Below are 11,722 nucleotides of genomic sequence, written 5' to 3' on the forward strand. Positions count from 1 at the left end.
CAGATTGTTGATGAGAATTTGGTATCTGCGGCCAATAAACCTAGCAGTAAGGGTTCAAGCAGTGATGTTCCTGTACGGTTATATGGATCTTATGTATAGTGAGTGATTAACAAATTTTGCTTTATGTATTTCCACTTTATTTTTCACTTGTTTTTCTGTTTTGATATGACATGACTCGTTTCTTTGCATGATTGTATCTACAGCAAGTATGCAAACATTCATAGTCTGAGTGCTGATTTCAAGAGTGTACGTTAACATCACGTGATCTTTGAGTTTTGACTTAATGACTTCTAGTTTAATAATTGTGGTTGAAGTTGACTTTGTATAGTTTCGTTGTGCTTATAGATGCTAATGAAGAACCACTTCAATTATCATGATCAGGTAATTAATCTTTTGTTCTTATAATTTGGAAACTTGGTTTATTTTGGTATTATGTTCATAATTAGATGTGCTATAGGATCTTCCTAGCTTAAATTCCAGCAAATCAAGGAAACGACAGCAGTCTAAATCCAAAGGTTAGATTTTGTTTTCCACTAGTAGTTTTCTATACTTATAACATGCAATTATATCCGTGTGATACTTATGTTTTATTTGGACTTTGTCTTGTTCCGTTATTTGTTCTTTATGACCTTCACCGAATACTAAGTAGTAAGTTTGATTACTAAAAGCTACACGCAAGATTCATAAGATAATTATGAACGTTTCAAATCGTTTTGGGCCGGTAAGCTAACCGGTCATATCAAAACTGACTGATTTGAAACAAGTTCAATTTGGTTCGGGTCAAAACAGGTCTATTGAAAAAAAAGTTCAATTTGATTCAAGTTAAGTTAAAATGAGTACGGTTTAAAATAGCGTCTTATGTTAGAGTATCAAGACAAAATATTAAAATACAAACGCATGTTTATATTGCAATGTTTATTCATTTGTATTAACATTATAACAAAATATATAAACACAACTCGTTAATTAATTGAACCTACGCCTACGCATGTGTAGGTTATATTTACTACACATACCTACACATGTGTAGATAAAGGTTTTAAATGAAAAAAGAAAACAAAAACATATGAAAAAATTGTTTAATGGTTTTTGTTTTCTGTATAAAATATAGCATTTGTATGTAAGAATTAAAGTTTTTAAAAAGTATAACCATTGATAGTGGAACGAGTTAACTAGACTGGTATGATAACCTCTTTTTGATGGAACAGCTTTAACTAGGATGGTATGATAACCTCTTTTTGATGGAATGGGTCAAACTGGGCATGTGGTTTTGTTCTTATGTTTTGGACAGGCTGAAAAGGCGTAATGGTTTATACCACAAGAATAAATGCAGAGGAATTGAAATTGCGGTAAAGTTTAAAAACTATTTTGTGTATTAGTTTTTAATCTTTGCCTCAATTTCAACTATTTTGTGCTCATTCTTTTGGCTAGAAAGCATTAAATTGCTTCAACCCATTTAATTCATAATGACAAAACCTCATACCCAGTTTGATATGTTCCATCAGAAAGAGGTTATTGAACCAGCCTAGTTTAACCTGTTCCACTAGAAAGAAATGAACATGCCAGCCTAATTTAGCCCCTTTCATCAGAAAGAGCCGCATGTGTCAACCCAAAATCATTGAAAACGCATTGTATCATCCCATATGAAAAACCTTGAGCCAAGAATGTCCGGTTTTATTATTAATATATAACTAGTGGTTCTCACCTGCGCTTAGCTATATTTTGACGGTCGATTTTGAATAAAATTTATATGGAAACATAAATGAAAAAAAGAGAAAAAACGTTGCAAGGTTGTGTTTGAAAGGGTTGAGTAGCTTGAATGCTATTTATAAAATAACTAAAAACGAAAGCAAGATTGAAAAAACAACACACAGCATTTCAAAATCTAATAAAAATTGTAAATTTAATAAATAATAGAGAAAAAGAAATTGTGTCGTAGTAGGAAGCAAAATAAACTAAATAGTATTTAGGTAATTTACTAAAATTTCATGAAAAGGAAAAAAAAATCTCTGCTGAAGTAGGAAACAATATAACTAAATAGTATTTGGGTAATTTACTAAAACTTCATTAAAATGGAAAAAAATAAAAATAAAAAGTAATTTATAAGAACCTGCAGGAACTCGAACACAGATTCTAAGGGAATAAGGGAAAGTGCCAAGCCACTTGCTTTGGAAAGAATTTTGAAATTATATTAGAACAAAGTTATATATAGTAAAAACATGTGGAATCAATGGGAGCAAAGCACTGCTCAAACTTCTTTCTGTTAATATAGCATCATATAATTGTTGATCGTTGGCTTTAGTATTAACAATGGGGTTCTATTAATCTGACAGCAAAAGTTGTGAACGGATCATCCGCTAAGTCCCAGGTAATTAAATGATTCTTCAACTTATGATATGATTGTATACTATAATATCATCCACGGACATTAATAATCTAATTTGCTGAATTTCTGTTTTATTTTCTTGCTATGCCTGTTCTTATCCAGACAAAGGTTTCAAGCAAAAAGAGAAAGCAAGAAAAACCAAATCCTGCTGAATCTCATTCCCAAACTCTAGAAACCAAAAACCTAAAACCGGCTCTTGATCGGGTACACCATGACTCTGAGCCATCCTCTCCAAATACCGTGAGTGATCTCTCTTAATGTATGCACGCATATATGTATGTAAATTTATTATGTATGGATGATGCTAGATTATTATAATGCTTCTAAATTTTGTGTTCTTTTGTTGAACGGTGCATACTTTAGAGACCTGAAGAATTAAGTGCTCGTCGAGTGAAGGTGATGCAAAGTCTTGGTTTAGTGGCTCCTTCAGGTTCACCTTTTCCTCGCAGTCAAGTCGTTCCAGCAAACCCAACGGCGTTGAATTAGCTTTTCTTGGTCTTCCATTCGATATATCGTGTGTTATAGCAACCTGTATTTCTGGATTTTACCTTCCTTTGATAACTAGAGCATGATATGACTGGTGATATGTTGGTGACTTTATGCAATTGTTGGTCACATTGTGGTTTGGATCCCCTATTAAACAGAGTTGGTGTCAAACTTGGACCCTTGACATTTTTATAAATACATACGCTGGGTGATACATGCTAAAAGGCGTAAAGTAGCTAGAAATAGCAAGGTCTGCCTCGTGTTTTGATGGATGAGAGATAAATGCGTTTTACAATGAAGTACAAACTGTTATATGAGGTAAATGTGCTTGCTTGCTATATGTTGGGTTGGAGCTGAAGTTAAATGCACCGTTAGAAATCTCTAGCATGCTATATATGACAGCACCCAGTTCTTTAACTCTTTTAAGAAAAAGTTTATTGCAGCATCTCCTCGAATTAGAGAGAAAAGGATGCTCAATTTTATGATATAATTATTATTATTATTATTATTATAGGGTCAAGTTTCTAAAAAGGGGAAAAATGAGAAGGAAATTTGTAGAAAAAAAAAAACACTCAAAAAAAAATAATGAAAAATTAATTAAAAAAAATCATAACTCAAATTTTAATACAAAAAAGAAAAATGTAAAAACATAAAAATGCTTCGACCATCTTCCTCATTCTAAAAAAAAGACGTAATGTTGAGTGAAAAAGATCATTGTGTCTTTTTGTTTATCATTGTGTTTTGTGTTTATTTTCGTCATTGGTTATGACTTTTTTTCTTGACATTGTGTCTTTTTTTTATATTGTGTTATATTACTCAGAATTGTGTCATATTTTGTTTGGTATTGTGTTATATTTTGCGATCTGTTGTGTCTTTTTTTTTGTTTATCATTGTGTTGTTTGTTCATTTTCGGTATTGTGTCTTTTTTCTCAGCATTGTGTCTGTTCGGCTGTTTTTTGTTTTTTTTTCTTTGGAGTGGGAATGACAGGGGAAACATTTTGGGTTTTTAAATTTTTTTGTTTTTTATTTATATTTTGAGTTATGTTTTATTTGCTATTATTTTTTATTTTTTAAGAATTTTTTGTGTGATCATAAATTCTTTTTACCCTTCTCATTTTTGTTTTCCTTTGCATTTTAACTTTACCCTATATGGGTTTATATATATATTTAATTATTTATATATAATAAAAAGAGGAGTTCGTGCCATTAGACTATGATTAGTCTGTTTGGCCACGCCTGATTGGAATAAGTATTATATATATTTTTTTGTTTTATGTTTTAAGCTTGATGATTAAACGGTTATTCACGTTGACTCATCAGTACAACGTTCGAAATAGACAACGTGCGAGATTTACCAACGATTGGATTTTACGGACATTTTTATGTTAGTTCCAATACCATAAAGAACGTAACTAAAACCAACCGATTGATATTGACTCACCGCCGTATCGCCGGGACTGACAATGCTCGAGTTTTACTAACGCCCGGGTTTTACCCACTGACTAAACGCCATTTTAGATATTTTATTTTTTATATGTTAATTTGACGAAATCATTTTTGGAGTTTTAACGCTTAGGTTCTACAAACATTATTTATGCTGTACTGTAACAAACATAACTGAAACCGATCAAATTTGTGTCGACTCACCGCCACAACACGGGGTACCGACAATGCTCGGGTTTACCAACGCTTGGGTTTTAACAGCCAAATAAGCGTCGCTTTAAATATTTTATTTGTTTAAACGCTTGCGTCTTAAGATTTAGGGTTACGTGGCGGGTAAAACATATCTGACCAGTCCCGGCGCGTACTAGTTTATCTTGCAATCATAAAGTATCTATGCCGTGTGAACCTAATGGTCTCTATGTGACTCCACCACTAGGACACTGAGAAGCTTCTCCATGCCTTGAACATGGTTAAGATTGCCGGGGCAAAAACTGGAGATAATATTGCTAAATAAGGGAGGGACATGAAGGCTAATGTGAATAATTCCTCAGGCAAGGTCTCTACAAATCCAGCCAAGAATACCTCTTTGTCCAAAATTCCAATGAAAGATGATGGACAAAACACTAGAAGAGGTTTAACAAATTTGACGACAAGGTGTTTAACAAAATTGAAACAATAAGATAATTCAGCCCTATAAGGAAAATTGGAATGACAGTAACTTCACATATGATTGTATAGGGATTCTAGTAAACTATACGACTCCAAAATTAACCAAGAATTCTTGGTTAATTGCTGGAATGAAAGCTTCCAATGTTGGGTTCATGAGGAAGATGTAGACTCTATCAAAAACATAGAAGAAATCATTTGCTTGCTAGCGGGTGTGTTAAAGGTGTGTCGGAGGCAATCAACATGACGAACATGTGTACTTCGCGGGACCATGCTGCTAAAAAGGATATGAGCAACTCTATTAAGGGGGTGTTTGTGATTCCTTATTTTATCTTCTTATAACTTATAGGTTATAAGTAATAAGGTGTTTTGAAAAGTCAGGTTTTGTGAGTGTTTAAGTCATAGGTAAACTATAACTTATAACTTATGACTTAAATAAGTCATAAGGAGGTAAAATAAGGAATCCCAGACACCTCCTACATATAAAAAAGAAAGGCTAGCAGATGCTGATTAATTTAGGGGATTTGATACATAGAGGAACCATTTGCCTCGGGTTTTAATCAAGCCTCGGCTAATATCTTGAATGGTTTTATTTATGACGATAACTTGTTGGAAGACACTATGGTTGGAAGAAAGTTACCCTCAAGTCCGAGAATGGGAACAAACCAAGTAAAATAGACCAGCTATTTGTTTGTGATGTTATTATCGTGACCCAATTATTCTTACAACCTCGTCACTTGATTTTGAGGCTCTTTCATTTGCTTCATCTCATGGCTTTCCAACCTGGGATTAGGGGAGGTGGTTAAGGAAACAATCTTGGAGTTTTACTATGGCGGGCATGCAAATACGAGATTGGCTGGCCAAATTTAGACGCCTGCCATTAAAGCTTGGCTGGCCAAGGACCGGGACAAGGCTGAGGGTTAATTAAAATATCTCACATCGTTGCTTAACAACTTAGAAAAGATTGTCGAGGTAATTAGGAGCCTTTTGAAGAATGCGACTGGACGTAAAAAGCAATAAAAGGATCAATTAAGCATTTCTGGGAGCTTCTGGAGAATGATTTTTTCTACTTCTAACCAGGTTCCATGCCGAAGGTGATACCACGATTCAAAGAGGTTGTGGTTCCTTGTTTATATCTTTTAATCCCGAAAATTGGTGGTCCCACTTCTTTGAATGATTTTAGACCCATAAACTTAGTTGGGTGTATTAGCAAAGTCATTTCCAAAGTCTTTGACTAACAGAATTATTGGGCCGGTCGTTTTGGATTCACAATCTGCTTTTCTTTTGAATCGAAACATTTTAGGTAGTTCACTAAGGCTTGTGTATACACATACCAGATTGGTTATTTGGACATCAGGTAAACCTACATGACTCGTATAAAGGATATACGAGTCGTATAGTTTCAGAATTATGTCAATTTGTGTCGGTGAATGTCAACTCTGTTTCATTGTCTCGTATAGCCCCTATACGGGCCGTATAGGCTTCTTGGCTCGCATTTATATGACTCGTGACTCATATAGGCATAACTTTATTTAAAAAAAATACTTAAAAAAATACAAAATATAGGAAATAATATCCGACATGGTATTAAGATAAAACACATAATATAAAAAGTACATATTTTTGTTGCATACAAAAACAACGTATGAACAGCATGAGTGTTTCAAGGTATCGACTTTATTTCAAAACATGACTCTCGAAACGTTGGTACCTATAACGCTCTTATTGGTTGTAGGTTGTTTAATTAGTTTGAAGCAAAATATGTACTTTCAAATTACATACTTCTGTTTTATAACCATATCATCTGCTATTCATATATTTTGTATCTTTTTTAAGTTAAAAAAATAGTAAAGTGCCAAAATAGTCCCTGAGGTTTGGTCACATTTACGAATTTCGTCCAAAAATGTTTTTTTTCGCAATTAGACCATCGATGCTTCCCAACCATTGTCAATTTCGTCCAAATTGTTAACTCGGTATAAATTCAACGTTAACTCAGGGATGTTATCGTTCTTTTACATGTTTGTTTACATTATTTTTATTACACTAAGCTAAACCCTTTATGTGACTAAAAATAAAGAAGAATAAACAAACGGATGCTATATTGGATTCAAACATAAGAATCTTGAGATGTTATATATATCACCGAACAAACACATAATAATAATAATAATAATAATAATAATAATAATAATAATAATAATAATAATAATAATAATAATAATAATATGTAAACAAACATATAAAAGGACAGTAACATCTCTGAGTTAACGTTGAATTTAGACCGAGTTAACAATTTGGACGAAATTGACAACGGTTGGGAAACATCGAGGGTCTAATTGCGAAAACAAATATTTTTGGCGAAATTCGCAAATGTGATCAAACTTCAGGGACGATTTTGGCAATGCACTCATATAATAAAGAAATAGTGAAAAGACATGTCTACCCCTGACTTAACGATTCAATTTAACGGGGTTAGTGATTTGGATGTAATTGATAATAATTGGGAAAAGTGGATGGTCCATATGCAAGAAAATAAACTTTTTGGACTAAATTCGCATTATTTGACAAACCACAAGGATGAAAATGACACTTTACTCTAAAAAAATATCTATACGCGTCATATAGGGGTTATACGAGCCACGAGGCCTATAAAGCTCGTATAGGGGCTATAAGACCCATATAGACTGTAAAAGGCTGCCATCTTGTTCCCTCCATACATTTCTCTGTATATTTCTTCGTCATGCAATGCTTATACGAGTCATATAGCTCCTAAATGAACTGTATATACTTGTAAAGACACCATGGGAATAGTGTTTATAGATAACATTCCTTAAACCATTTCTTGAATCAAGAAAAAATAATTTTATTAAGAGAAAGTATCTTTAGCTCAAATCAAAGAAAAACCGTCAGCTAGCGGAAGAATATTTTTTCTATTTAAAAATAAAACAAATGAACTTTGTGACATCGTTTTCATTACATGTGAAATATCTATTACAAAGAAAGTTGGTTGTACTTGTATTAAGTTTCCATCATGGTCAGGTTACACTCAACTTTGCTTCTTCTTTTGAATTTCTTCGAGTTTTAAAAGACTACAATAATTTATAAATTAATACATTTAAATTGGAATATGAGAACCACTGAGTTGACCTAATAACAAAGGTGTATGTCTTGCAATTTAATTGTTGTGGATTCTACACTCACTTGAGACATGAATGAAAAGTGGAAAAAAAAGGTTAGTGGTTAAAAAAAAAGGACATACCCGATGCAGTTGGCTCCCGTGTTTAAACAAGGTTTGGAAAATGGCTGGATCACTTCACGATCTAATAAGCACAGTATTACCTTACATTTTTTATGCTAGAGGCTGTTTCCGTAGCTTGAACCCATGAATTCAAAAGAATATATGAACCAAGCTAGCATTTGCTTAGAGTTTCGCTAGCTAATCATTTATTTATATATAAATATAAACATAAAACACTTTGAAACAATAACTTAGGGTGGAGGGTGTGGAGCCTGGGTATCGACCAAGGGGTAGTATCCCCGTGGGGTATACTGTCACTAGCCCCCTAAAATATCTCAAAGGGTAGTTCCAAGAATCCAAGGGGTAGTATTCCCCGTGAAAGGGTTCTCATTGGCTTAAAAATAGAATATAAACTAGTAAGTTTTAATTATAAATTTGTCATATTGCCGATTCATATTTTAATGAAGTCATGAATACTACCTGGAGGCTAGCGCAACGGGGGTAGTATTCTCAAATACTTGTTTTTTTCAATGTGTCAAATGCAACTGGTAGCTTATGATCACATACAACTCATCCGCATAAAACACTAACTTATCACTAACCAAAGGGTAGTGCAAGTGGGGTAGCATCCCCTATCAAATTTGTTGGTAAAAAGAACATTTTTTAAAACTCCTTTTCAAAAATAACCCCCCCTCCCTTAAACATATCGACGCTGGGTCTTACCGTCTTATGTACTTTCAGTCTAATTAGAGGTTAAAAGAAAAACCTGAACTCAGACTCGTATCCGGTCAAACTACCCGAAACCATTCTTTTCAGAACCATTGTTTTAACTCCCGAGCTCGACATTACTAGTAAGGTACAGATATGGTATGCATTTCAGTACCAAAACTTGTACATGGAACCGGACCCAATCTGTACCTAATACCCAAAATCCGATACCATGTCTATACCTGAAACCAGGCTTTTCTAATACTCGAAACAAAGTTTCTCAAACACCCGATTTATATCCAAAATTTACCTGAAAAGTAGTCAAAAAATAGCTCAAAAAAGTATAGCCCTTTAAAAAAAACACGATCTATACCCGAATAGGGCCCGGATACCCGGATCCATACCCTACGTGGACCGGAGACACCGGATATAGTTTCCAAGTAAATAACCGGTTCCATACTCAGCCTGGATATAGCAAATGCCCAATTTCTTTATACTCAATCATACCGAAACCGGTATTAAGAATACATGATTTGTGCACCTACAGTCTAACCTATGGGCCTGTCCGATCTTCAAATGGTTAAGTACACAAAGTTTGTGACATGTATCTAATTCAAATTAGAAGCATTTAAATAATATTTTGAATATATATATGGGAAAAGTGAATACGGTGCTGTGAGACGTGTAACCTTACACGTAAAACCAATCAAAACTACGTAGTTTTGATTAAAAATCCCCTCAATTAACTAAAATACTTTCCCCATTTATGATAATCTGTATATAGTAATTGGGGAAAGTGAATACGGTGCTGTGAGACGTGCAACCTTACACGTAAAACCAATCAAAACTACGTAGTTTTGATTAAAAATCTCCTCAATTAACTAAAATACTTTCCCCATTTATGATAATTTGTATATAGTAATTATCTTGAATGTTCAAAACATTTTTTTCTTTAAGTCTTTCCCAAATTCCACCACAAAATATAACTTAGTTTTCAAATTTTTGGATCAGCTTGTACATCTTGGCTTGATGTTCTTGGATTATTCTATTTTTCTGTTGAATATAATTTTATGTATTCACAATGAAAACATATTACATCAAAAACCTATTTATATAATAGTTCAATAATAAATAAATGAAAACATATATAAATACACCAAAACCTCGTATTCACAACGATTTCGTACATAATACATCAATTAAAAATAAACGGAAATCAATAAAAACATTAAAATTTCATCTTTAATAACCTGCAAAAATATTGTTTTTTTCTAATGCACAACAGCCAAATTAATTATTTTTCTGAACATTGAATTTTTGGGATGATCGGCAAACAAACATTATACTAAAGAGTTAACATGTTTTCACCTTCTAAAGCATAAAAATGGACGAGCTGTAGCTATGGAATTTTTATAGATATGGAAAGAATTTTAATTAAAAAGGGGTTTTTAATCAAAACTACGTAATTTTGATTAGTTTTACGTGTAAGATTGTCTCACATCACCGTATTCACTTTCCCCTATATATATATATATATATATATATTGAATATTTGCCAAAGGAAAGAGAATAAAAAGGATGAGGATTGAGGAAGAATTATTACAAGTGGATAAAATTTTGAAATATATTTTTTGGGTCCACAAATATGAACCTCCAATTTTGACATTATTTAATATTTGTCTCCTCAATAAATACACTCCTTTCAACCCTATCCTATCCTTTTTCCCATTCCTTCCACTTGCGGTAGGACAAGGATAAAAGTCACACCTCATCACATGCTTGCCACCCTTATAATAAAATGTCCATGTTAATTTTTGACTCGTAAAAGTCAAATTCCATCAAACTTAAATGTATGTTGACAGAATAAATATTAACAAAACTGTAACCAAAGTATCTTGTGCTAAAGAAATTGTTATGTTTTAATGGTAGCTTTATAAATTCAATGTAAGATTACATTTATAATTGATTTATAGATAAAGGTTAAAATACAAATGGTCACAAAAATTAGAAGAGTGAGAAGATTTATAGCATATATAAAACTTTTAAATTCAAGAAATAGAAAAAAATCATAACTTAAAATATAAATCGAAATAAAAAAAAGTAAAAAACTAAAAATGTTTTCCTCGTCATCCTCGTTAAAAAAAGATACAATGTTGAGGAAAAAAGACACAATGACGAAAATAAACAAACATAATGAAATAAAAAAGTAATAATAGATAGCAAAATATAACATAATGCGAACAAAATATAACACAATTTCGAGTAATATAACATAGCATCGAGTAAAATAGAGACGATGTCGGGAAAATATATCACAGTGACGAAAATAAATAAAAAACACAATGATAATAAAAAGACACAATAATCTTTTCTTTCTTCTTCTTCTTTTTTTTTGAACTAGGACGATAGGTTAACATTTAGTTTTTTATTTTTTTTTCGTTTTGATTTATATTTTAAGTTATGATTTTTTTTATTTTTGAATTTTTTAGAAGTTTTTTAATGGACACAAATCCTTCTTATCATTCTTATTTTTTTAATTTTTTTTATAGAATGACTCAACCCTACATTTATATGTGAAGAAACACTAGTTCATCCCTCAGTCTAATTACTTAGTCCTTGGGTTGAACTAAAGTATTTCCCACAGGGTTAAATATAATCCGGCCAGTCTGAATGTAACAACCTGCAAAACAGAACACTGTGAGCTCACTGCGAGAAGGAGAGGGGCGTCTTCTCGTAACCACCTTTCGGCGTGAGAATCAGCACGGGAAACTGAGTATATAATGAATACAAGTTAT

The 11,722-nt window shown here is 32.6% G+C and overlaps 1 long non-coding RNA gene across 1 annotated transcript; it reads left to right on the forward strand.

Annotated features, from left to right (window-relative positions):
* The first annotated feature begins 461 nt into the window (after window positions 1-461).
* Window positions 462-2,625, forward strand: LOC143622063 (uncharacterized). Its single transcript, XR_013151630.1, has 3 exons — window positions 462-515; window positions 2,334-2,368; window positions 2,489-2,625. It is a non-coding gene; the product is annotated as an uncharacterized LOC143622063 (long non-coding RNA).
* Window positions 2,626-11,722: the final 9,097 nt, after the last annotated feature.

The sequence above is a fragment of the Bidens hawaiensis genome, unplaced genomic scaffold (genome assembly GCF_021521415.1).
Source record: "Bidens hawaiensis isolate Kalapana, Puna unplaced genomic scaffold, B.hawaiensis_p1.1 tig00003022_1, whole genome shotgun sequence".
NCBI classification, from domain to species: domain Eukaryota; kingdom Viridiplantae; phylum Streptophyta; class Magnoliopsida; order Asterales; family Asteraceae; genus Bidens; species Bidens hawaiensis.